This window comes from Mytilus galloprovincialis, chromosome 4, assembly GCF_965363235.1.
Source record: "Mytilus galloprovincialis chromosome 4, xbMytGall1.hap1.1, whole genome shotgun sequence".
Taxonomy (NCBI): Eukaryota; Metazoa; Mollusca; class Bivalvia; order Mytilida; family Mytilidae; genus Mytilus; species Mytilus galloprovincialis.
In genome coordinates this window covers 54386531-54414334 of record NC_134841.1, presented here as the reverse complement: position 1 = coordinate 54414334, position 27804 = coordinate 54386531, and the positions used below count along the sequence as shown (strand labels likewise).

Here is a 27804-nt window from a genome sequence, read left to right as displayed (position 1 = left end):
TTATATTAATATTAAAAACTGATCCAATGTTACAGGTTGATGGCCTTGATAGCACTTACAGGAGAAAAAAATGTGCATCCAACCTTAGAACAGCCAATTTCAATCATGTAAAGAAAGACTTGAAGATTGTCTTATTTCTTCCCGAAGCCAACTCTCATCAGAATCATCTAATTGGTGAAGTAATGCATATATATTTATCATCTTAATACAGTGCATACAAATAGTGTAAAAATATTTATAAAGTCATTGTAAATTTAGAAATTAGTGTGTACATTTATTAATATGAATCCATGACAACTGACAAAAATGTGAAATATAATTAAAGCAATTACCAAAAAATTTATTACAGCTGAAATGATCACTGCAGATTTTAATAACTACAAATTTTGCAATAATTTACAGTTCTAAGTACAGTTAATTTGTGTGAGTTCTATAATTTCTTTCCTACAATCATTCTTTTTTTGTCATGTTGGTTCAGATGTGCAGTTTCATATTTTATTAAATATTTCATTCTTTATGTGAAGAAAAAGATATAGTTCCTTACATTTTTTAGTTTATTTATAAATCCAATTGTCAATGAATAAATAAAGAGAGTAACTTATCAAAGAATTCAAATATTGAAAACGTATTCAATAAGTGACCAAAGAACACATTGATTCTTGTATACACCAGGGACAGTCTATACTAGCGGGACTGGTCACTTATAACCATGTCTATACAAATTTGCAGACAGAACTGTGCTGTTGCTAATGTCACGTGACTTCATAGCAAATTTTTTCATATTTACGAATTTTTCTTCATAACTGTATGTTCAAGTTAAACGAAAAAACATTTTTATCAAAATTTATACATTTTGTCATTGCAAAATGCTGTTTTTGAAAAGATTCCTCGGATAGTTTTTTAAATATAAGATCTTTTGAACTTTGAGGTATTTTGTTGGTGAATTACAAATGGTGGCCATCTTGTTCGATATGTAAACCCTTCTGCACGACTGGAGTGTTCTTCAAAACAATACGTCTCAGTTTGATAATTTAACATTCTTTCAAAATCTTATATTTTTTGTCATGGTAAATGGCTATTAATCAGATTTTATATTAACAAATATGTACTGTGAAATACGCAAATAACTACTAGCTTCGTATATCAGAGATACGAAACTAAGTGTTTTGTTCAGTGGTAGCTTTACACGGTCTGCTTAGTTATTAATTAAAATCGAAAGAAACAAGTCCTGTTAGTATAGAAAGTCCCTGAATACACATAAAATTAATAGGTTGTAATGTTGCTCATTGAATGTTTTTCAATATATGTGAATTCTTCCATTACTTATTAGATATAAATGTTATGACATTCTCCTTTACTGTATACCATTTTGATAGTTATCCCTATTCATTTCAGTTTTCAGGATACTCCCAACCACTTGATAGCCTTGTGAAAGAACACATCAGGGAATTGGTTTTTGATGGTGTAAGGAAAGTGTCCGAAATGAAGAGGCACCTGAACATCTTTGTTAAGAGAGAACTTTCCTTGGACATTCCAATAACTAACAGAAGATTTCATTGAAATGAGCGAGACATAAGAAATCATATGTATTTAGCCTTAACCAAGACAAGGTAGGATAATAGTCAGTATTATGGTCATGTGTTTGATTTTAAGTTTATCAGTCCACTACCAACAAAGTTGAAGGGGACCTTAGGTTTGCACTCTGTCTGTCAGTTATAATCAGTTTTCCACACTTGTTTTCTTCGTGCTTGAAGATATTGATTTGATAACTGGTAAGTAGTTTTTTAATGACAAGTTACAGATCAAGTACAATTTTTTGTTCCAGTGTAATGATTTTGAGTTATGGTACTTGGACTTGGAAAATTCACTCAAATAATTAGTTTCCACACCTTTTTCATCAAGCTTAAAGATTTTGTTATATTCTTTACATCATAGCAAGTTATAGCATTGTGTTCCAGTAAAATGAAATTTTAAACATATTTTTATTAGCTCACCTTGCCTGAAGGGAGGGCAGCTTTTAGTTTTTATCTTGAATATTATTATAAATAAAGATAAACTGTAAATAGCAATAACGTACAATAAAATTAAGAGCTACAAATAAGTTCACTTGATCAAAGTGGTCAATTGACCCCTTAAGGAGCTATTGTTCTTTATATTCAATTTTTAACAATGTTTATAAATTTTGTAAATTTTTAAAAATTTTTACAAAATATTTCCCACTGTCACTTCTGGGCCAATTTCATCATAGATAGAGATAATTGTAAGCAGCAAGATTGTTTAATAAAGTAAGATCTACAAACACATCACCAACACCAAAACATAATTTTGTCATGAATCCATCTGTGTCCTTTGTTTAATATGCACAAAGACTAAGATGAGCGACACAGGCTCTTTAAAGCCTCTAGTTCTTATCATTTTTTATTTTTTCATTTTTTTTCCCTATAAACATGATAAATCATTCCAGTATTTTCTATAATTTATCACCTGAATATTGTCGATGATATGGTTCAAGAATGAAGTCTCAGCGCAAAAGGGGGATACCATTGAGAAAAACGCAAAACATTTTTTTGGATTGTTTAATGGTATGATGTCGTCATCATCTGCGTTGTCGTTGTCAGACGACCAGATCCTAATAGAGTTTTAAAAGTACGAAATTTGTATTTATGATTTTTTTTAAAAGGTTTTCAAAGAATGATCAACAGAATTTACAATGTCTGGTGAGGAAATGGGAGGCTGAATATACATTGGATACTTTTTTTTTAAGACTGGGGTGAGAATTATTAGTTACCTTATGAATATAAGAAAAACTGTGGATTCATTAATTCATTATTCGTTGGATACCAATTTTGGTGGAATTCGTGGGTACATGATAACCACGAATTTGAATGTTCAACGAAACGTAAATTTTCTATATGCTTTTTATGCAGATATTGGCATAACCACGAAATAAAATATCAGCGAAAATGCAATTTTTCGTCAATCCACGAAAATAAATGAAACCACAGTAGGAAAGATTATGAGTGCGTTTGCAGGCCTCTACAATAACTTTTTTTTCAACTTGTCCGAATGAAATTGTTACTTGTCCAAAAATTTCTATTAGAAATAACCTTTTTACATGTTTAGTTGATTAAAGGAGCAAAACGAATTTAAACAATATAACAGAATTTGATGTATTTTTTTTTAAATACTTTTCAAAAATATGAGTCAAGTACAACTGCGAAACTAGTCATATCACAGGAATTAGGGTCTAGTTTCCATCAATGCTAGTCTCATCAGACTCTAATCATGAGGCACGATCTGATAGGCCTGTACACTCATTGGATTTGTATTCTGTTTGGGTTTTTTTTTAAGTTAAAAAAAGTGTATTCAAATGCAATCAATAAAAAGAAGAAGATAAGCCATCATAAGGTCTGATTGCCAATGAGACAACTCTCTGCAAAAGACCAAATGACACAGAAATTAACAACTATAGGTCACCATATTGCAAGTATTGTTTTTTTCTACTTATGATCAAATATGATTTTGTGAATTTTATGGTAAATAAAAAAAAATATTTTTGTGAAAAAATTACCGGTATGGTATTTATTTTAAGGAACAGAATAAGGTAGCAAAATGAGTTACTGATTTGTCTTGGTCCCGAAATGTCTCCTGCCTTGTCAAACTGTCTATCAATCATGTCTACTAAATATGTCTCCTACGGTGCCAAACTGTCTCTTAAACAATTGGAGCTGAATCTTTCGAGGTGACGAACTGTCCTGTAAAGTTACCCAATCTACAAAGCGCATCATTGATTCGGATCAGTAAGACTGGTTTCCGAGAATAGTATACCTTTTACCTGTTAAAAAGTACCTGACAAAGAACCAGTTAAAATTATTGATTGCAAGTAAACTTGTTGAAGAAAAAGGTTTTGCATTTGAATAAACATAATACAGAAACATGTCAAATTAATATTTGTTTTCTTGTTTTTTGTTTATAATAAATTACTTTGTTCATCAAAGTTGGATTAAATTTATTTTCTGTGAATAATTGTACTTGTCCCGATGGACAAGCTTGATACAGCTTTTACTTGTCCGACCTTTTTTCCCTCTGGTATCGGACAAGCGTTATTGTCGAGGCCTGGTTTGATGATTTCTGTCTTTTTGTTTTGTTTATAGGAGATTGAATTTTATGCTATTGTAAGTTTTGTTGGGAAGATATCCAAACATATTTGAGGACACATCCTTTATGTTTGATAGATTTCCTTTACACTATTAGAGTTCTATTATACAGTAACATATCTTGGCTACCTAAACCCATTTCTCAAATTAATAGATATGGGAGGGTCTCTAAAGTTTTTCCTTTGACAATAAGTATGCTCTTTGTGAAAAAAGATTAGTGTTAGATTGAGGTAAATGAGAGACTGCAATGCCAAGTGGTGTTTCTAATTCTTTCTTTTTCTCTTACAATATGCAGATCAGATGGTAAACAAAAAGAAAAAAGTAATGATGATGTTAAAGGAAGTTCCCCAGTTTCTTTTTGTTCATCAACACAGAAGAGGCTTCTAAACATTTATGGCCAGGAGATTTGCTTGTTGGATGCAACATATAAAACATTGAGATATGACCTTCCTCTGTTCTTGGTTTGCGTCAATACAAATGTTGGATATAGTGTTGTAGCTTCTTTTATAGTTGCTAATGAGAATCGCTACACCATTCAAGAGGCACTCATTAAATTGAGAGATTGGAATCTTATGTGGAAGCCCAAATATTTCATGTGAGATTTTGATTTGAGAGAAATTTGGGCGCTTGAACAAACATTTGAAGGTAAACTCAGGAAATACATTGTAACTGAATTATCAATTTCATGTTTTACAAATTACCTTCGATATCACTACTAACATATTTACTTTAATAAAAAAAGAAATTTTTTGATAAAATCATCATAACTATTCAGAATAAGTGGATTTTGTGCAAATTGAAAATATTATACAAACTATTGATCATTTCTTGAATTTATGATTAACTTTAATTTTTGAATATCAATACATTCCTTAAATTTTTAATTTTGTTTCCAGATTATAACCTCTACTTGTTGGTACGTATGATTTGGTAAGTGGGTGGTTGTGCTTTTTAATTGTTGTACTGGCATTTATATCACTATATATTCACATACATACATACATCATGAACACACATTGTACAAGCTTTTTTTATCACACAAGCTTTTGTTTATATCACCTGCTTATTATTTTTCTTTAGATTTATGCTCTTTTCTTTATATCATGAAGACAACATTTTCATGTCAATCCTTCATATTATGGCTGAAAGTTATTATAATGTTGTATACATATACATTGAAGGTAAACTTATAGTTTGGATAAAGAATTAGAATAGTGTTATTTTCCCGGGTTAATTAATTATTAGTTTTACCATTGCTTCAGTTCTTAAAAATTTTAAAATATTATAAATCTAAAATTCAAACTTTCCCTTATTGTTTTCCTTAAGGGGGTTCACGGGTCTAAATCATTTATATAGGATTTCTCTATATTTTTCTATAAATGAACTTTATCTTATAGTTAACAGAAAAATAAAATAAAAAAGTGGGGTCACCGTTCATTTGCGCTCACAATCTGCCTTCGAAAGAAGCATACATTTTTGTAAAGGTGTTTATTTTCTGTTGAAGTAATAGGAGAAATAAAGGTAATATCGAAAAAAAAAGAGAGAAATTTATTACAGAAATCGCTCAAATTTTACAATAATTTAGTTTAAGTACAGCTTATATGGAAATTATATTAAAAAATATAGGTCACCGATGAGTTAAAAAAGATATTTCAATTTTAAAACCAAAAAATGGCATTTTTCCACCAAAGGGAGATAATTTGGAACTTTTTCAATGATGTATACATTTTAAAAGTCATCTGGGGCCAACATGAATTGTTTGTTTTGAATGATTTTTGTACCATATGATAAGTAACAACTACAAAAGGTAACAAATAAAATTTGAAATGAAAAACAAATATTTATTTTTTTTCTGAAATTTTTTTACCCTCGAGCCTCCTTAAGAGTATAAATTTTATATATTTTATTTCTTATGATTTTCAGTTCCAGTTATCATAAAAAGGACACATTATGGAAATCTTTCAGCTTTAATATTGTCATCTTTATACTTTTCTTATTGGTGGCTTAATGTTTCAATATATATGTTGTATATATATAGTCAGGGGCAGATCCAGCCATTTTTAAAAAAGGAGTAAAGGGGGGTTTCAACTTTATACTCCCATTCAAATGCATTTATTGTCCTAAAAAAGGGGGGTCCAACACCAGGACCCCCCCCCCCCCCTGGATCTGCCACTGATATAGTGTACAGTGTTACATTCAGTGTTCTTATTTTAATTGATATTTTAGAGAAATAATTTAGTATAATTACTACTTTATTTCTAATAATTTGATGAACTAACTATCAGAAAGAGAAAACCTTCATTGTTTTTGAAAGTTTATAAAAAACTTTTTATATTCTGGCATTTATGGTTTCTATAAACACATTAAGGATTTTATTTAATCTTTGTCATAAAGTTATATTACATGCTTTTATGTAAATAAAAAATATAGTGCTTGATAAAATACAAAATAGATAATTTTACTGCAATTATATGGTTGGTCTACCTTGTTGCATCTTACTTTAAATTCCTTATTACAATTATTAGCTGATATTTTAAAAGAATTTTATTCCTTTTAAATAGATTTATTTTTTTTACACGAAATAAAACCATATAGTTAACTCCTTACATTGATTTTATAAAAGTGAATTTATTCTGTTTGCCAATTGCAAATTAAAGTTTGAGTGCATATTACTTAGTTATCAAGTGTTTAGATGTGTTGATTTATGTAAAAGATTCTTTTGGAGTGTGCCATTGAGCACCTAAATACATAGCCTAATAATATTTTAAGTTTGTAATTGAATAGAAAGATTTGTATGTTTTAGGTTTAATGGTGTATCTTTGTGACTTCCATAGGGAACAAGCCTGGCACAGATGGCTAAGAGAAATTAAGCATGATTGCATTGATGAGAAAGATGAAATTAAAAAAATGTAATGCTTATTTATAAAGTTAAAAAAAAATATTCATTGTCACATGTACTTCTGAACTCATAAAAAAATACTAAATTATATTTTGCAGTTGATGCTACATGATGGTTAAAATTAAATGTTACTTATTGCATTTTACCGGCAACATGCAAACGTTAAGATGTTTAATTATATTTCCAACAATCAATTAAGTATTTAGTTTGCATACAGCACATGACTGTGAGTAACAGTTTTCAATCCATGACAATTCTTTTAAAGTGCATAAAAGGAAAATGACCATGTTTAAACGAAAGTAGGCTCCCTGAAAACATAGCCCTCAATTAGTAAACATATATTGATTTTGTCTAACAGTCAGTTGTGAATAAATTCTAGAATGCACCAATAAGACAAAATTTCAAAGTTATCAAATTGTGACATATCCGTTTGTTAGTTACATGAATTAGTTACATATTTTTTCAAATGATTTGATCGAATAATTTTACTTTCAGGTTAAGAGAAATAGCTGATGCTGATTCTGCAGAGTCATATGCAAATGCTTTGCAACAATTAAGAAGCAGTGATATTTTCAAGGCAAAGGTCTCCTTGAGAAATTGGCTCGAAAACAAATGGTTTTTGAACTGCAAGGTTTGTTAATTTAAAATCAAATTTTGAGACTCCCTTTACCACCAGCTTAATTTTTTTGCATAGTACATGTATATTAAAGGGATAGTAGCTACAATTTTGACAAAATTATAACCAAGTTTTATAGCTGTTATAATCAAAGATATGTACTTAAAATATAAAATAAGATTGTTGTAATGTTAACATGAACTACAGACGTGGTAATAATTTATTATAAATATTGTGTTGTGTGCCTAGTCTTCTCATTAATTATGCATCTGTGGTGGAGAGTTGTCTGATTGTCAATCATACCACATCTTCTTATTTTTATATTATCAAAAAAAAAACCAGTTGAACAGTTCAAATAACTTGCAACATTATCACACATTTTATACAATTGAAAAGTCGTTTATTACACAATGTTTTTAGGTGTCTGTTTATTATAAATTTTTCAGAGATGGTCAAAAGTTTTCAGAAATTCACTCTTTAACATCAGAGTGAATACAACCAATGGTCTTGAAAGACAACACAAAGAACTCAAGGAAAACTACTTGACAGAGTATATAGATAAATCTCTGTCAAGTATGGTGACATCATTGGTAACCAAATACTTACCAGATAGTTATGAGAGGTAATTTTTACTCTGATAAGAAATTAATTTATTGTTTGAGACCATTTGCAGCCACTTTAAATCCCTAAAATGATTACTCTCATTATTTATCAGTAGTTAGGGAATACCTACTTAATGCAATTATTGACTGCATTTGTTTAAAACAATGTTAATTTTTGGTCAGTTTTTTTTTGTTGGTATATTGTATTATGAATACTTCTTTTGTAATCTAATAATGTTTTAAAAAGGTTGACTGAAGCACATTTTAAGAATGAAGTGTTCCATCCTTCTGACATTTCATATTGTGTGTGTTTCTGTCAATGCTTTTACACCAATAAAATTACAAAAGAAAGCTTTCAATTCTTAGATAAATCAAAGTTAGATATGCTGATTAGACCAATACCATGAATACAGTAAATATTAATGCACATGAACAGTTCCTGTTATTCAAATTGTTAATTTTTATTTAGAGACCACGTTTGCCCCATCCTTAAGTAGTTTTGAATGTATTTCAAATTAATACTTTTTACACAATTTTAATTAAATCAAATAGATTGGATGAAACTCACAAGTCAAAAGTTCAAATATTTTTTTAATTTTGTTCATTCACTTTTTTCTTTTTATTTGAAAACTAATGTTATAAAATGTCATTCTATCTTATTTGCCAAATCCCATTAATCATTAAGGATGGTTCCATTTTCCAGGTATAAAGAATACAACATTCAGTCCTTGGATAACTATAGAAAGTATTCTAATGATGTTCCAGAGTTTTTAAGGAGCCGTCCAAGAAAATTTGTTGACCATTGTTTAGCCAGAATTCCACCTGCGGCTACACTGATCCCCATTGAAAATATGGAAGAGGTTAACCATAATATGCTGGTTAGAAGTGTTGAGTCTGACAATGTATACCAAGTTAGACTCAATGATGATTTACCAAAATGTTCATGTCCAGGTTGGAGAAAACATCACTGGCCATGTAAGCATATGCTGGCAGTCATGATGAACATGCCAAACAAAGATTGGAATACACTGCCAGAGTACTACAAAGCAACCCCTCATTTCAATATTGATTTTGGACTTCTAGAAACAAACAGAACAGAAACACTGATTGTAAACAATGCAAGCAGCTCAATGAAATATGAATGCCAACAAGATTCAACTGCTTGCAGAGATAACACAGTAGAAAATTCCTCTTCCAAAGCTCGAAACTTATGTTTAGACAACATTAAACAAATTACATCCAATTTATTTTGTATTAATAACAGCCAATACCTAGAAGAGTTCAATAATAGACTGGCAGTGTTGGTAAAGGAAACGGAAATGGAAGCACCACATCAAAATGGTCTTCGATTAAATTTGCCTGCTACCAAAAAGAAGACCATATGTAGAAGACAGAAAAACAGCCTTCAGCAAAAAAAAAGTAAGTACACCCTTATAATTTTTTTGGGATAAAATTATGATTAAATTGTTGATTTTAATGATCATCTATCTAAAGCGTCAAGAATCGTTTGTATTAAAAAGATCTGCTAGGAAAAAAGCAAATAAAAAGCAGTAAGGAACAAGTGTAATAAGTTTTTTAAAGTTGATGCTTCTTCACCTTGACCAAAAATTTGACCTAATGCAGGATAAATGAACATGATAAATAGATGGACACACAGACCAGCAAACATAATGTCCTGGTACTTTCTATAGTATTGAGGGCATAAAAATAAACACTTCAAATTTAAGTGTGTAAAAGTGCTTCTTACACTAAAATTATTTCATTGTATAAAGAAATTGGAGATTAAATGTGTTTTAGCATAGATGGTCATGTTCATAAGTATCTATGGTTTGTTAAGTTTTAATTGTGGGCTACCTTGACTGTTTGGATGTCATGGCTTTTGAAAGTTTGGAAAATGGCAAGACACAAATTAATGTAATAAAAATCTGTTTAACCGTCTTTTAGACGGCTTTTTGTTTAATGTAGAACAGTTGAAGCAATATTAAATGCTTATTAACTTTAATTCAAATTGCAGGCAATTTCACAAGACGTCTTACCAAGAGATCTGCAAGCATAAAAAAGTGCCATTTATGCGAAGACCACATTGGAGAAAGTACACAAAGACACTATCACCGGTTAAAATGAGTTCAAATGTATATTCTGCAGGTAATAGTTATACATTGTTTGAATTTAGTTACCCTTTTATAATTGTACAAAGAATTCAAGGGAGACAAATCTTACATTTATCAATTATTGTGTGAAAATATGAGAATAATTGTAGAGTGTTTGATCTTATATTGTAAATGATCTTTTCTAGATCATTCATTGAGGATTGTTGTGTTACCTTCCTTTTCTTATCTTATAATTCTTTTACCACATATTCTCAAAAAAATGGTAATATACAAACTTACATGATATATGTAATCAGATAGATCAACATTTATGTCCCCCTATTAAAAATATGAGAATAGCCTATGCACATTAATTTCACTCCATAAGTTTTTTTTTTAATGAATTTCTAATGGAAAACATATATTCCTTCACTCATATAAGTGTACTACAATACATCTCCTCTGTTGAATTTTGATATTTAAAGCTTGAGGCTTTCTGAACTTTTTAATTGATTACAGTGACTTGACTGTTAGTACTGCTCTCTGACTATTGCCACTCATTTAAAATTCTAAGCAAATTGGAATTTGTTATATAAAACCATAAGTTGCAATAGGTGGAGAGCAACACTAACAGTCAAGTCACAGTAAAATGTAACTGTTGAGAGTGGAGAAATATGGTACTGTAAATTATAAAAATATTGTGATGTTTTTATTATTGCAAAAAATGCAAAAATTAAAACTCCCAATTTTGAAATTTTTTATATGAATCAAAAGGATTTTTCAGGATATCACAAAAATTAATATCGCATTTTAGTCTTAAATGACAAAATCGCCATAATCAATGCATGCAATAATTTCTGAATTTACAAATCATTTGCCAAGGACAGACATTTCAAGAGTTAGGAGAAAGATTTATTAACAAGCAGTTGGGAAATGTAAAACAGCACATACTTCTATTATTTGATATATGGTTCAAGGAACAAACCTGCTGATGCATAAAAGAATTTAACAGAAAATGAATACTACAGCTACCATTGCTTTTTTAGGGCTATGCAATGAAGAGTCAAAGAAATCAATGACAATCAGCCTCACAGAAATAGATAGAAGAAATGGTAAGTATGAATTTAATTGTTCTGACAATAATTTATATTTTCCAAAACAAATAAATGATTGTGTAGGCACAGTAATACATTTTGAAATTTTTCACACGATTAAATTATAGTGCTACATGTATTTGATTCTTACAATCTATTAATGTTTGTTGACAATATACGTCTGAAAATAATTCATAAATTTATAAGCCATAGATTTGTTGGAAATTTACACATGGCCTGCCTGGGTTATGATATTGTAATTTTTTAGATTTTTTGTCTGTGAAGTATTAATGAAATTGGAATTCAACTTTATCATTTGTATACTTTGTATAATTTCAGCAACTCACTTGTTGAGAAAAATTCAGTCAATTGGAAATGCATCCCATTATATTCTGGCCAAGGTTTATGGGGTAAATGTAAAAGACATTGATATTGCATCACTTTTTGGGAATTGTTGGTTGACTGATCAGGTAAGTTTTAAAATATTCAAATATTCCAGATTAATTCAAATATTTTATGTATTACATTTTTGGGTTGAAACCTATCAAGGTCATGAACAATTTTTTTTACTTTAGTGGACATCGAAAATTGAAAATGGCAACGGAGGCCATAGTTTTCATAGAAAGTGGGTCTCATTGGGGTCTAAGCGTGATGCGGGATTGCCGATTTTTGGTAAGCGTGAAAGTCAAATTATTGTGTCGTAAAAACGGGAAATGAGGTCTTGCGGGACCCGGGAAATGACAAAAAAAAGTGAAAATTGCTTACGTACATAGTGTAAGCGGGATACGGGAATCTGACAAAACAGTAAGCGGGATCCAGGATCGGAACCCCCCAATGAGACCCCCTAGAAACTCTATGGATTTTTTTGATTTTTTTTTTAAATTTCCAATTTCAATTGATGTGGTTTAATGCAAACTGTCTTTGTAGGATTGATCATTAGTAGGTGCCTTCAAAAGATCTAAAAGGGTAAAATTGATGGATATTTTAATGACTTTTTTTTTAACAACATTTTGGATTGAAGATACATACTAGTTTTAATGTATATACTATATTCACTTCAAGGTGTGGAAGAATGTTAGGACTTTGATGGTGTTATACTATAATAATAATAACTGCATTAAAGTGGTACCAATTAAAAATTGTATATTTTTTTTAAATTATAAATACCATTATCCTAAACTAAGGTTCTAACAGTAATTTAAGTGCTTATATATTTAAATTTAAAAAACATCACATTTTTATTTAGGTTATTGATGCCTATTTGGCTGTACTTTGTCAAGCACAACAAGACAATGGAAGAAATATCTTGCATATAACTGCTGCAGTAATGACCAACATATGCAAAGGAGATTCAATTGGAAATCAGAATCTATTCCAAACGGTAAAAGTCTATTGCTTTAATGAACATTCAGTTAAAATCAATGCTGATACGCTATTATAATATACACTGATATACCAGTGCTAATAATCTACAGTATATTACATTAATTAAAGTCAAATGATTCTAAGAAAAATTTTAATTGGTGATTTTACATGCTAAATATACATGATATACTAGTTAAAAACATGCATTGTTTTATTTCTGTCTTCTTTTTTAATGATTAACAACCAAAAAAAAAGCAAGGATCAAAGAGACTTAAAACTTAAAATCTATATAGAAAAAACAACAAACCATTATCTAGCTGTAAGATATTTTTATACGACCGCAAAATTTGAAAAATTTTTCGTCGTATATTGCTATCACGTTGGCGTCTGCGTCGTCGTCGTCGTCCGGCGTCCGAATACTTTTAGTTTTCGCACTCTAACTTTCGTAAAAGTGAATGGAAATCTATGAAATTTTAACACAAGGTTTATGACCACAAAAGGAAGGTTGGTATTGATTTTGGGAGTTTTGGTCCCAACATTTTAGGAATTAGGGGCCAAAAAGGGCCCAAATAAGCATTTTCTTGGTTTTCGCACTATAACTTTAGTTTAAGTTAATAGAAATCTATGAAATTTTGACACAAGGTTTATGACCACAAAAGAACGGTTGGGATTGATTTTGGGAGTTTAGGTTTCAACAGTTTAGGAATTAGGGGCCAAAAAAGGGCCCAAATAAGCATTATTCTTGGTTTTCGCACAATAACTTTAGTTTAAGTAAATAGAAATCAATGAAATTTAAACACAATGTTAATGACTACAAAAGGAAGGTTGGTATTGATTTTGGGAGTTTAGGTCCCAACAGTTTAGGAATTAGGGGCCAAAAAGGGACCCAAATAAGCATTTTTCTTGGTTTTCGCACCATAACGTTAGTATAAGTAAATAGAAATCTATGAAATTTAAACACAAGGTTTATGACCATAAAAGGAAGGTTGGTATTGATTTTGGGAGTTTTGGTCCCAACAGAATAAGGGGCCCAAAGGGTCCAAAATTAAACTTTGTTTGATTTCATCAAAATTGAATAATTGGGGTTTTTTGATATGTCGAATCTAACTGTCATGACTGTGTATGTAGATTCTTAACTTTTGGTCCCGTTTTCAAATTGGTCTACATTAAGGTCCAAAGGGTCCAAAATTAAACTTAGTTTGATTTTGACAAAAAATGAATCAGTTAGGTTCTTTGATATGCTGAATCTAAAAATGTACTTAGATTCTTGATTATTGGCCCAGTTTTCAAGTTGGTCCAAATCGGGGTCCAAAATTAAACTTTGTTTGATTTCATCAAAAATTGAATAAATGGGGTTCTTTGATATACCAAATCTAACTGTGTATGTAGATTCTTCATTTTTGGTCCTGTTTTCAAATTGGTCTACACTAAAGTCCAAAGGGTCCAAAATTAAACTTAGTCTGATTTCAACAAAAATTGAAATCTTGGGGTTCTTTGATATGCTGAATCCAAAAATGTACTTAGATTTTTTATTATGGGCCCAGTTTTCAAGTTGGTCCAAATCAGGATCTAAAATTATTATATTAAGTGTTGTGCAATAGCAAGTCTTTTCAATTGCACAGTATTGCGCAATGGCAAGAAATATCTAATTGCACAATATTGTGAAATAGCAAATTTTTTTTTAATTAGAGTTATCTTTCTTTGTCCAGAATAGTAAGCAAGAAATATCTAATTGCAAAATATTGTGCAATAGCAAGATTTTTTTTTAATTGGAGTTATCTTTCTTTGTCCAGAATCAACTTAAATCTTTGTTATATACAATATACAATGTATATTCACTTTTTACTACCAACTGATAAATTATAATAAATAACATTCAGTGATAACAAGCAGTTTTTTCTACATCTTAATATTTTATGATGTATTTAAATGAGTAGTTATTGTTGCAAACTCCATTAGAAATTTTAATTGAGATTAGTTTTGGAATAAGGGAAAGGGGGATGTGATTAAAAAAATTGGGTTCAATTTTTCTCATTTGAAATTTCATAAATAAAAAAGAAAATTTCTTCAAACATTTTTATGCCCCACCTACGATAGTAGAGGGGCATTATGTTTTCTGGTCTGTGCGTCCGTCCGTCCGTCCGTCTGTCCATTCGTTCGTCCGTCCGTTCGTCCGTCCGTCTGTCCCGCTTCAGGTTAAAGTTTTTGGTCAAGGTAGTTTTTGATGAAGTTTAAGTCCAATCGACTTCAAACTTAGTACACATGTCCCCTATGATATGATCTTTCTAATTTTAATGCCAAATTAGAGTTTTTACCCCAATTTTACGGTCCACTGAACATGGAAAATGATAGTGCGAGTGGGGCATTCGTGTACTGAGGACACATTCTTGTTTTGAGAGGATTAATATTCAACAGCATAGTGAATTGCTCTAAGAGAAAACAAAAATTTTAAGTTCATTAGAACACATTCATTCTGTGTCAGAAACCTATGCTGTGTCAACTATTTAATCACAATCCAAATTTAGAGCTGAATCCAGCTTGAATGTTGTGTCCATACTTGCCCCAACCGTTCAGGGTTCAACCTCTGCGGTCGTATAAAGCTACGCCCTGCGGAGCATCTGGTTTTTATATATTTTAGAAAATCTTAACAGATTATGAGGCGATATGTGGAGTGTACAATCAGGCAGGGAATCACTGGGACCTAGTGGTAGTTTACATTTTATAACATGCATGTCAGCTTCTTGTGATTTTAATTTCTGCTTTTTTACATGATGTACCCTCATTTCTTTTTTACTGCCTATTAAGATGATGCTGGGTATAGCATGTAGCAGTCATCACTGGAATTCTAAGTTTTTTTTTATACCCCCGCTTTAAAAAAGGGGGGTATACTGTTATAACTCTGTCTGTCCATTTGTCAGTCCGTCAGTCCCATGAAAATTTTCATCACATTTTTCTCAGGAACTTTAATACAAGGATATCTGAAATTTGGTTTCGGGGTTTATAAAAGTCAGCCATATCGCGTGTTCCTTTTTTAGATTCATCACTCAACTACTTCCTGTTTACCAAAATATTTCGGAGGGGGTATCATCACTGCTCACAGTTTACTTGTATTTTTTAATTTGTTTTTTAGATATTAACACCAACTGATGGACGAATACAGTTTTACAATCCAATGGGTTTCCAGGCCCCAGTTGCCTATCAAGTTCAAAGAAACTGGAGGTACTATATATTGTATGTACTGATTATTGTATGGCTGTTTATTGGACTTATTATGTTATACCATTGTCTGTCCATCTGTTTGACTGTCCATCCTCAACATGTCAGACTATTTCTGATATGACATTGAGGATTTATGTAACTTTATTCTTTAAAAAGCAAGGAGCTTATCATGGGATCCTGGCACAGCAGTATATTTTATAAGATCCAACTAGTTCGATATTACCAACAGCATATTCAGAGCAAACTACAAATGTATATTTTTACTGCAAATCTATGTATACAACATAATTATATATCTCGTCAAATAAGTGAAAATTGCTATTTTCAACACCATAGATTCAGGTGATGGACTCAGACCAGTGAGGAATCCAAAGGGAGGGTTCTGGGGGTAGGAACCCCTTTTGTTTAATGATCAATGTATTTGAATTGGGACACATAGTTGGAACATAATCCCCCTCTTTCTCCTGAGTTGGGAACCCCGTTTTAAGAATGGCTGGATCTTCCCCTGCAGGCTATAGTAAAATAATTCTATTATCAGTTTGAAAACAGCAGACAACATATATTTTTCTTTTGAAGGTCAAATGACTTTTTTTTATATGATTTGACAACATGTCTTCATTTCATTCAGTGATTATTTGGCATATAGATCAACTTATTTGCAGAAAAAACAATAGAATGGAAATTGTATGTTGAAAAACATGCTTTGCAGTTAGATGGTTACAATTGTGGTGTATATTGTTTAATGGTAATTAGTCTGTTATCTTTTTCCAATTGTTATGCTTAATTTAATTCATTCGAATGCTTTGGATACAACATCTTGATGTTTTTCAATGAATTAAAATTGAATCAATGTATAAGACCAAAAGACACAGAAATTAACAACTATAGGTCATCGTACAGCCTTCAAGAATGATCAAAGACCATACCGCATAGTCAGCTACAAAAGGCCCCTAAATGACAAATGTAAAACAATTCAAGAAGAAAACTAACAGCCTAATTAATGTACAAAAATATGAACCAAAAATAAATATGTAACACAGCAACAAATTACAACCACTTTGTACAGTTATTAATAAGAGATGATAATGGAGATATTAATATATATTTAAATAATTATAAATGATGATATTCACATATAATTATTTTCATGGAAATATGTGAAATAAACACCATGAACTATAAGTTTTTCCAAATATTATAGTTTGCAGAGAGAATACTGTCAAAAAAAAATTAACAGGCATTACACAAACAGAGGTCCAGGAAATAAGGAAAGAAATTGCAGAGACCTTGTTACTGTATGAAGGTAATTATATAGAAATTAAAATATCTTATGAAAAATTTATGAAAAAATAACTTTCAGAGTATGTCTCTCCTTGTACAGTACTTTTAAAAAAATTAAATCCTTTGTATGTATTTTTTTGGGGAAGACGGCTTCAAGCCGTCAATCCCCAATGCGGTTGACCAGAGTGACATTCCCTCACATCATTCATTTTGTTTTCATAGTGTGGAAAATCCCCCAACAAATCTTACTGAGAATGATGAGATGGGGAGACACAAATGAATAAATATACTATAAACACTTTTTTACACATTTCCCTTCTGTTTCTCTCGAAATTATCGTATAATGAGCTCTCCTTTACACTATTTACGTTTTTTTTACAATCCGGAAAAATCAGTATGACGAGATATGCTAAATATATCCAACCTACATTATATTTTATAGTGACGTCATTGTTGAAATGCCACACTACGCATAAGCAGGGATATCCTTCACTGGTTATTTAAATCATTCTCAAAGATTGTGCACTTATTAAAAAATAGAATTTGTTAAATTTAAACATAATGATGTTTTCTGTAGATGATTCAAACATCAACATGCAATACTTTAATTTGTAGGTCAACAACTTTTAAAGTAAACAGGAAGTCCGAGGGGCTACATGAGATCGGGGAGAGAAACGATCTTTTCCATTTTTTTCTGTAAAACTCTGTTTTGAGAATCTTCCTCCAATTCAGGAGCACCTCAATTTATAAGCTAATTATCCACTAAAATAAACACCTAAAATGTGACATTTAGTATATGATAAGTAGTCCATTAAAACTAAATTTTGTGTACCAACATAATCATTGTAATAGTTACAAAAAAAATTACAAATGTTGCATTTTGTAGTTTAAACCTATTTATTCATGAAATTTTACAAATATTTCAAAATGTAGGATTTGGAAACAAGCTTCACACAGTTTACATCTATCATATTGTTATTTTTATTAGTACCTGTATCCCTGTGATGAGAGATGTAACTGGGAACTTTATCAGTGGAAATTTAAAACTGAATAGATTTTTCAGTCCTAACTTTCTTAAGAAAAAAATTTAAAATCTTAAGAGTACTGTCACAAAAAATGGAAAATGGCCCTAGCCTGCAGTTCAGTTGTACACTTTCAAAAATAATTGTAGTTGTTGTTAAATGACAGAATTCAACTAGTTGAATTTTAGATATTAACTATCAACTTTAATTGAATGTTTAAATTTAGAAGATGCAGATCTCTTCCATTGGTCTAAATTGAACCCTAAACTAAAGAAACGAAATTACATTAAACAACAATTGATTCCAATAGTGTCAACCTTCCACATGTGCTAGCTGTTCTTTTTTTCATTCTTTATATGAAGACTATCAAAAGATACCCCCCCCCCAAAAAAATGAAATAGAAACAAGGGCCGTCTTTCCCCTCAGAGCTATTCAGCTCTTTGATTGTATAATCTGATGGATATATTTGATCATTTTCACTAATTCAAATGCATACATCCCTCATTTTTTTCAAAGACCAACCTTAAAATGAATATTTTATAATCCACAGTTATACATTGTTATAGGGGAAGAGATAAAATCTTCTTTTACCATCTTATATATAATTTTTGTAAGCATCGAAAATTTCTATTTAGATTCTACAAATGTGTAACAGTCTTGTGATTTCAGAAAATATCAGTGTTTATCATCAATCGCTCAGCAAATTCTGTTCGGAAAATTAGATCTTTACAAATGTAAATTGTTTTGTGATAGGTTGATAAACTTGTCCATCAAACGATTTCATTGTTTCTCAGCATATTTTCAAGTAAACTTCAATTATATTCTTTCCTTATTTCATAATTGAACCATCTGAGCACACTCAACCTCTCTCCAACAAAGAGTGTCACTCAAAGATTGCATGAATAACCCAATGCAGTTGAACTGTTGCATGCAATTCAAATATATATCAACCATTTGGCTGGTCTGAAATTAGCAACTCTGACTGTTTTATTTTTATTTGTTTCTAATTTTATAATAATTAAAACTTTCAAAAAATGTCTTGCAGTTTATACGAAAGATGCTTGTCCCTGCTGTGGATTTAATGTTCAAGAACAGCCTAGTGTAAGTAAAATCATATGGTATAGAATCAAGACATTCGTTTACAACAGACTACTGTAAATATAGAAATTATTCCTGCATTTATTCTTCTGTTTTTTGAAGAATGAAAAAAAATGTGAGATGAATTTTTTGGCAATTTCATGTTAAATCTGCATTGAGATATATGTATCAGATATCAGAATGACAGTTCTAATAATTGCCATAATCACACAGCATTAAAAAAGTTGTAATAATTTCTAAATTCACAGTATAGATAAGGAAATATTTTCATTTTTTTGCCCCTGTTGTAGCGGAGGGAGCATTGAGTATGCTTTTATTAATTGAAATTATTTAATGCTGCATATCCTGGCATTTGCCGAAGCCAGCACTCAGCTAAATGTTTTAGTTCTATATTTGATTGTGTCTTACAATATCTACACCTGCTTATTATATGTAATGATTTTAACATACTGATGTCAACATATTATAATTGTTTTATTTTCAATTTTGTGTATAATTTTTATATAAAAAAAATTATTTTATGCAGATTGGTTGTTTAATTTGTGGTAGACACTTCCATAAACTTCCTTTCTGTGTTGGTGAGAGCCTTGCCAAAGAAGATGCTAATTTTTTCACTTGCAAGATGTGCGAAAACAATATCGTAAGTAAATGTCAATTTTAAAGTTTATATGATATAAAAATATGAAGATTTAGTAGGAGTGATGGCTAATGAGACAACTCTCCATCCAAAGAGTTTACACTGATTTCATTTACAAAAATCGTCTCCTCTGAAACTACTGGACCAAATTTAACCAAACTTGGCCTCAATCATCACTAGGGTATCTAGTTTAAAAAAAACAACATGTCCCATAACCCCAGCCTGCCAACCAACATGGCTAAAAATAGAACATAGGGATAAAATGCAGTTTTTGGCTTATATCTCTGACTTAAGCATTTGAGCAAATCTGACGGAATAAAAATGTCCATGAGATTAAGATCTATCTGCCTGGGAAATTACAGACAAATCCGACAATCAGTTGTTGGGTTGCTGTGTCTGAATTAGTAATTTTAAGGAAATTTTGCAGTTTTTTGTTATTATTTAATATTATTATTGATAGAGATAAACTGTAAACAGCAATAATGTTCAGCAAATTAAGATCTACAAATAAGTCAAACATGACCAAAATTTTCAGTTGACCCTTAAGGAGTTATTGCCCTTTATCATGTTTATAGTAAATTTTTTTTTAAAATTTACAAATTTTTGTAACCTTTTACAAAAATCTTCTCCTCTGGAACTACTGAGACAAATTTAACCAAACTTGACCATAATCATCATTAGGGTATATAGTTTAGAAAATGTGTTTGACAACCCTGCTTTCCAACCAACACGGCCGACATGGCTAAAAATAGAACAAGGGTAAAATGCAGTTTTTGGTTTATATCTCTGAAACTAAAGCATTTAGAGCAAATCTGACAGTGGACATAAATATTCATCCTATTAGGATTTATCTACTCTGAAATTTTCAGACGTATCCAACAACCAATTGTTGGGTTGCTGCCCCTGAGTTAGTAATTGTACGGAAATTTTGCATTTTTTTGTTATTATCTTAGATATCATTATAGTATCTAATAATATCTAAAAATCTAATGCTCCAAATTATGTTTTTACCTTAATTTACATGATTTCAAAAGCATCAGTAAATTAAGGTGAGCCACACAGGCTCTTCAGAGCCTCTTGTTTTAAATTAATAGGCACATGCCTCTCTGATATCAAAGTGCAATTGGTATACCAAAATTATTTTATATACATGAATTTTATACTAAGAACTTTATCCATTCTGGATTTGAAAAGCAGACCCTTTTAACCTTTTGTGAAGTATCAATTGTTTGTCAAGCATTCTTATTTTTATGCCCCACCTATGATAGTAGAGGGGCATTATGTTTTCTGGTCTGTGCCTCCGTTCGTCCGTCCGGTTAAAGTTTTTGGTCGAGGTAGTTTTTATACGCCCGGGACGGGACGTATTATGGTATACCGTTGTCCGTCCGTCCGTCCGTCCGTCCGTCGTCCACACTTCGGACAATAACTCAAAAACACCTTCATCAATTTCCATGAAACTTAAGTGAATTGTTTATATCTATTGACGTAAGCTCCCTTTCGTTTTTTTTTAATTTCAGATTTTAAGTTTTTGATTTATGGGGCTTTATTCATAAAAAAAGGGGGAATTTTCAACACTTCGGACAATAACTCAAAAAGGCTTTCACCAATGTCCATGAAACTTTGGTGAATTGTTTATATCTATTGACGTAAGCTCCCTTTCGTTTTTTTTTTAATTTCAGATTTTAAGTTTTGGATTTATGGGGCTTTATTCATAAAAAAGGGGGGATTTTCAACACTTCGGACAATAACTCGAAAAGGCTTTCACCAATGTCCATGAAACTTTGGTGAATTGATTATATCTATTGATGTAAGCTCCCTTTCGTTTTTTTTTAATTTCAGATTTTAAGTTTTGGATTTATGGGGCTTTATACATAAATAAAGGGGGATTTTTAACACTTCGGACAATTACTCAAAAAGGCTTTCACCAATGTCCATGAAACTTTGGTGAATTGTTTATATCTATTGATGTAAGCTCCCTTTCAATTTTTATAAATTTCAGATTTTAAGTTTTGGATTTATGGGGCTTTATTCATAAAAAAAGGGTGATTTTTAACACTTAGGACAATAACCCAAAAAGGCTTTCACCAATGTCCATGAAACTTTGGTGAATTGTTTATATCTATTGATGTAAGCTCCCTTTCAATTTTTATAAATTTCAGATTTTAAGTTTTGGATTTATGGGGCTTTATTCATAAAAAAAAGGGTGATTTTTAACACTTCGGACAATAACTCAAAAAGGCTTTCACCAATGTCCATGAAACTTTGGTGAATTGTTTATATCTATTAATGTAAGCTCCCTTTCAATTTTTATAAATTTCAGATTTTACATTTCCGTGTTATGAATTTTTATGCTTAAAAAAGGGGGGATTTTTCCAATTTTGGGACTATAACTAACACTTTCACAAAATTTTATGTATGGATGAAAAATTAAGAAAACAAACTTAGTTAAATTTGAGGTAGCCTTAATAGTGCCAATTTTTTTGTGCATTTTTATTTATTATTTGTATTTGACAGGGCTCACACTATTTCTAGTTGATCATATAAATTCATTTAGAGCATAAAAGACAAGTTAAAAGAGCAACGGGCGTATCATGCGCCTAAGCGCAGCACTTTATTGATGAAGCTGAAGTCCAATCAACTTGAAACTTAATACACATGTTCCCCATGATATGATCTTTCTAATTTTATTGCCAAATTATAGTTTTGACCCCAATTTCATGGTCCACTGAACATAGAAAATGATAGTGCAAAGTTCAGGTTAAAGTTTTTGGTCAAGGTAGTTTTTGATGAAGTTAAAGTTACATCAACTTGAAACTTAGTACACATGTTCCCTATGATATGATCTTTCTAATTTTAATTCCAAATTAAAGTTTTGACCCCAATTTCACGGTCCACTGAACATAGGAAATGATAGTGGGAGTGGGGCATCCGTGTACTTTGGACACATTCTTGTTTTCAGATAACTTGTTATATATCAACATACTAAACTTAATAATTGTTTTATACGTTTATGTTTTATCTTCTGCAATTTAAATTTAATTGAAAATGGAAAAAAATTTATCATATTTAAGAAAAAAAATATAAATTATAAAATATATATTTTTTTTTTCATTTATTTTAAAATTGTTATTACAACCAGCAATTTAATTTGTTGTTAGAAGTCAATAAAAAAAATCACAGAAAAGCTGAAAACACTCCATAAAAAAGTGTTATCATTATTAACCAGACATCAAATAAAAATAAGATTGAAAAATTATTTAACCACATATTTTTTTTATATAAAGATTCCAGACACAATAGATTTAGGTGGAATATTGGAAGAAAAGCCTGTTAAAAATTCAATACATCCAGATCAATGTAAGTAAAGCTTAACAAATCTTCAAAACTTTTTCTGCTTCATTCATCACTAGTTATTTTCATTTCATTGATAATTAGGAGATAACTGTATTGTATTTTAAGCTCCGACGGCATCAATTGGGGATTTGATGGTCGCAAATTAAGTTTACTGGCGACGCGTTAGCGGAGACAGTAAACAGGTATTTGCGACCATCAAATCCCCAATTGATGCCGTCGGAGCTTAAAATACAATATTGTTATCTCCATTCTAATGAAACTGACAGAAAACAACGTTAAAACATGTATTTAAAATCTGTCATATGCCGTCTGCGCTTGCGCGTACGTCCCATAGCATCAATTGTCAATTGATGCCATGTAAATAAGTGACGTTATCCAATCAAAATGAACGTTACAAATGTTGTTGCATTAGAATTTGTTTTATAGATTCCCTCATTTTAAAAGGCAGACATACAGCGTTAAATGTAACATTTATGTCTTTATACAATGCTACATTTATGACTTATAAACTCTCCTTGACATTGTGAAAACAATTTGCAGGAATTCAAAAAACTTTAATAGGTACTTTATATTTCCTTATATGTTTTTATGCTAGGCAAGTAACATAAGGAATTACCATTGTCTGTTTATAGATTACTATTATATGTAGGTGTATTTAAGGTGGTACCTAACACTACAGGGAGATAACTCTGTAAAATCAGCTAAACGTTTTAATTATGTTGTGTTGTTAAGGGAATATTAAGCTTCTAAATGATCAAAATACCGTAAGTGTTTGTCAAACTGCTATATAACCTGTGTAATTTTTCTGATAAAACGGTTGGTTCAAATTTTTTGAAATTTTTATATTATTGTAAAAGGGTCAAAGTAAATACTTTGTCAAAATTTTAAGAAAATTAAACAAGCCAAATTAATTTTAGTTAAAGTGTTGGGTACCACCTTAAGCCTATGTTCTCCTGTAATTTTTTATGTACATCTTACAGACTGTGAACCAAAACCAGAAATGAAGAAGACTTTTACCGGAACAACTGCCCTGTTTGTGAAAAACCTCATTGAATCTGTAAGACAAATAATATGGACTACTAGTATAAGTAACATTACTGTTTGATGGTCCATAACATATTTTATATGATACTATATAACACCTAAACCAATTGATTTCAACACCTGTCTTATTGCTGCAAAGTTAAATGACTCAACCAAATGTTATGCAACTTATACACAATGTGTATTACCACAAAACTCACATCAAGTTTGAATTTGGAAACTGTCATTTTACTAGTTGAGTACCTTTTTAAATGCTGAATTTGTCATTCCCATATTGTCTTTCTTAGTCTGCCATGACCAAACGTTATAGAACTTAAAAACTTAAACCTTGTCACAAAATAAACAGATCAAGCTTAAATTTGGGTTGCATAACTTTTACTAGTCATGTTCCTTTTAAAATGGATAAATGGAAAAATAATTGAATTTGTTGTGTCTTTTTACTTCTTAAATATAAGAAAAAAAAGATGTTATATGATACAACTCTTCACAAGAGACAAAATGACTGCACATTAAACAACTACAGGTCACCTTACAGCCTTCAACAATGAGCAAAGCCTATACCACATAGTAAGCTATAAAAGGTCCCTGAATGACAAATGTAAAACTATTTAATAGAGAAAACGAAGGGCCTAATTTATGTACAAATAATGAACAAAAGTTTACCTCAAACAAATGTTATTAAACTAATATACACAGTGCTTAATTTACCACAAAACACAGTTCAAGTTTAAATACGGATGATGTCTTTTTCACTGTTCTAGAGTTATATACCTTTATAACATTGTATGTAATTGGGGCGCAATCTGTGTGCCATTGACACATTATTAATGGACACATTCTTCTTATAATTTATGTAAAAGTATCATTTAAAAACCTTCTATTCTTTTTTGTGCAGAAATTTTCCGAGGAGAGTATAGAGAATTTCTTTGATAAAATATCAATCCTTGATGTAAGAGATTGCTGACTCTCTTTGGTTGACACATTCATGGAAATTACAGAAAATCTTCCTTTCACTCCTGAAGATGTGAAATGGAAAGTACCTGAATGCAGAAGAAAACTATTTTCGATGGGAGAGTTTGGTGATGGGTAATTTATCAATTTCCAATTATTTTTATGACAAGTTTGTAATTAAAATTAGAATTAGAATTTGATAATAAATTGCTGTATCAGAAGTGCCCTTTCTGAATTTACTTTCATCAGGAACACTTACACCCCAAAACAATATAGCCAAAAACTTAGAATGCTAATATTTACTTATAATTTAAAGGCTAATATTGGTATAAGGCTGATGAAAACAGGGACTAGTTGTAATTGAGGACAGTTCAGGTTTTTTTCTTCGTAAATTAGTGTTAATACATTTATCGCTGAACATGGTATGTTTTTTGCATGAACATTTGCAAATTGCAGTGCCAATAACTACACTATTGAAATGCTTGTTTCTTCAAAATATGTGATGAAAAGTTATATTTAATCTTAACCCTATGAAAAAAATCTGTTTTAATGTTAATCGTAATTGATATATGAGTATTTTAAATTCATATGGAATACTCAAAATACCATTTTATTTTTTCTTTACTAGATACATAGAGAACATTCCAATTAAATGCACAAGAGACCACCTTTATCCAATTAAAGTCCAAACCAAAGCTTCTTGGACAATTTTCAGTGGACTGTCTGTCTTCATTTTTGGAACTGAAATCAAAGCTCAACAAATTAGACTTGCCATTGTCTGCACAGAGTTTTCAGAGATAGATAAGGTGAAGAAACATGTACATTTCTGTTTGAAAAAGTTGTTAGCCATTCAGCTGATAAAACCCATAACTTTGTGTCTCTTACTCAAAAATATGAATACAACTGATTGTTTAAAATCTGCATAAAGCAAGTGAAAGTCCAAGTTCAACTTAATATAACAAAGTTACATCTAGTCATTTGTAACCCCCTTGTTAACCTGTTTTAGCCTGAAGTGCAGGTCATGGGTTTGACCTCAATTCAAACCAAAGACTTGCAAATATGCTATTTCTCAGTTAATTACATAGCATCAAGACGTAAAATTAAGGATTGTTCTGCTCAGGATAATGTGTCTGAGTGACTTCATGTGGAGTGTTTTCTTGTGAACTAACATGTTAAAAGTCCAGGCCAGCATATTGTTCTAGAAAAATACAGGGTCAATATTATTATAACATTATCATGTTGTCATCATGAATGTGCATTTAACTAGCACTACCTTAAACAACCTTCAATCCATACATCTAGTTATTTGTTCTATCTTCATACATCATGAATATCATATAGGTTTATTGGTGTGAATGCTTATGGAGGTTGTTGAACATAACATTAATATAAACTCTTTAATTAATTTATTGTTATTGAAATGATTTTTTAATATAATTGCAGACGCAAAATTACAATGATAAGACAATTATTCAGATGGAGCTGAAGAAAATGGATAATTTCTGCAAAGATGAAGATATCTTAGGTATTTCTTGGATAAATTGAGATAAAAATTACATATTTTGAATTGACAGGTTATTCATAATACTAAAAACCAACTGGATACTTAATGTTATCTATACTGTACTGAATCAGCTAAATTGGTTTGAATCTTTAAGATCTGATAACAACTTAGTGTAATGAGAAAAAAACTAAACATGTTAAAATGTGATTTTTTTGATGGATGTCATACAATAGTCTGAAATTTTGTGTCCTGCTAGATAACCAATGCAAGCAAGATTTAACAAAAATACTAAAATATTTCTGATTTTTTAATTGTGAAATGAAAAAGCATAGGAGTACTGTATTTGAAATTGCAAAGTAGTAAACAAATGGGATACACAAGAAAGGAGAAGAAAATCTGTTTAATAAATTTATTATCTGATTTTAGGTTCGTTTTACCTTAGGTTCATTCCAATGGCATTCAAGTTGAATGTTTGTATTCACAAACGACTTAATGGCATCGAAGAAACATTCAGACATGAATGCAGGAACCTAATGGGACGGTTGAATTCTTATCCATGCATCTGAAAAAGGAACCTTGTTTTTCATACCACCTTCTCGTAGATGGTATTTTTTTTATCTTTAACAGAGAACCAGAACTAAGAGAACAATGTGGGGCAAACCAGTTTGGACTCTGTCAAGGTCAATCAGAGTCCTACATTCAGTGTACTAAATGTTTACAACACTATCATCGACAGTGTGTTATTGTTGAAGTGGAGACTTTTGCATGTGGTTGCCACATAGAAAGGCCACTGAAAAGTAGAAAGTAAGTCTATTCAAGTCTTGTCTATATATATAGATTCTAACATTGGTACCAGTGGATTATCAGATTT

The 27804-nt window shown here is 30.7% G+C and overlaps 1 pseudogene; it reads left to right on the top strand.

The window, feature by feature from the left end:
* Positions 1-20: 20 nt before the first annotated feature.
* Positions 21-27804, top strand: LOC143071049 (uncharacterized; annotated as a pseudogene).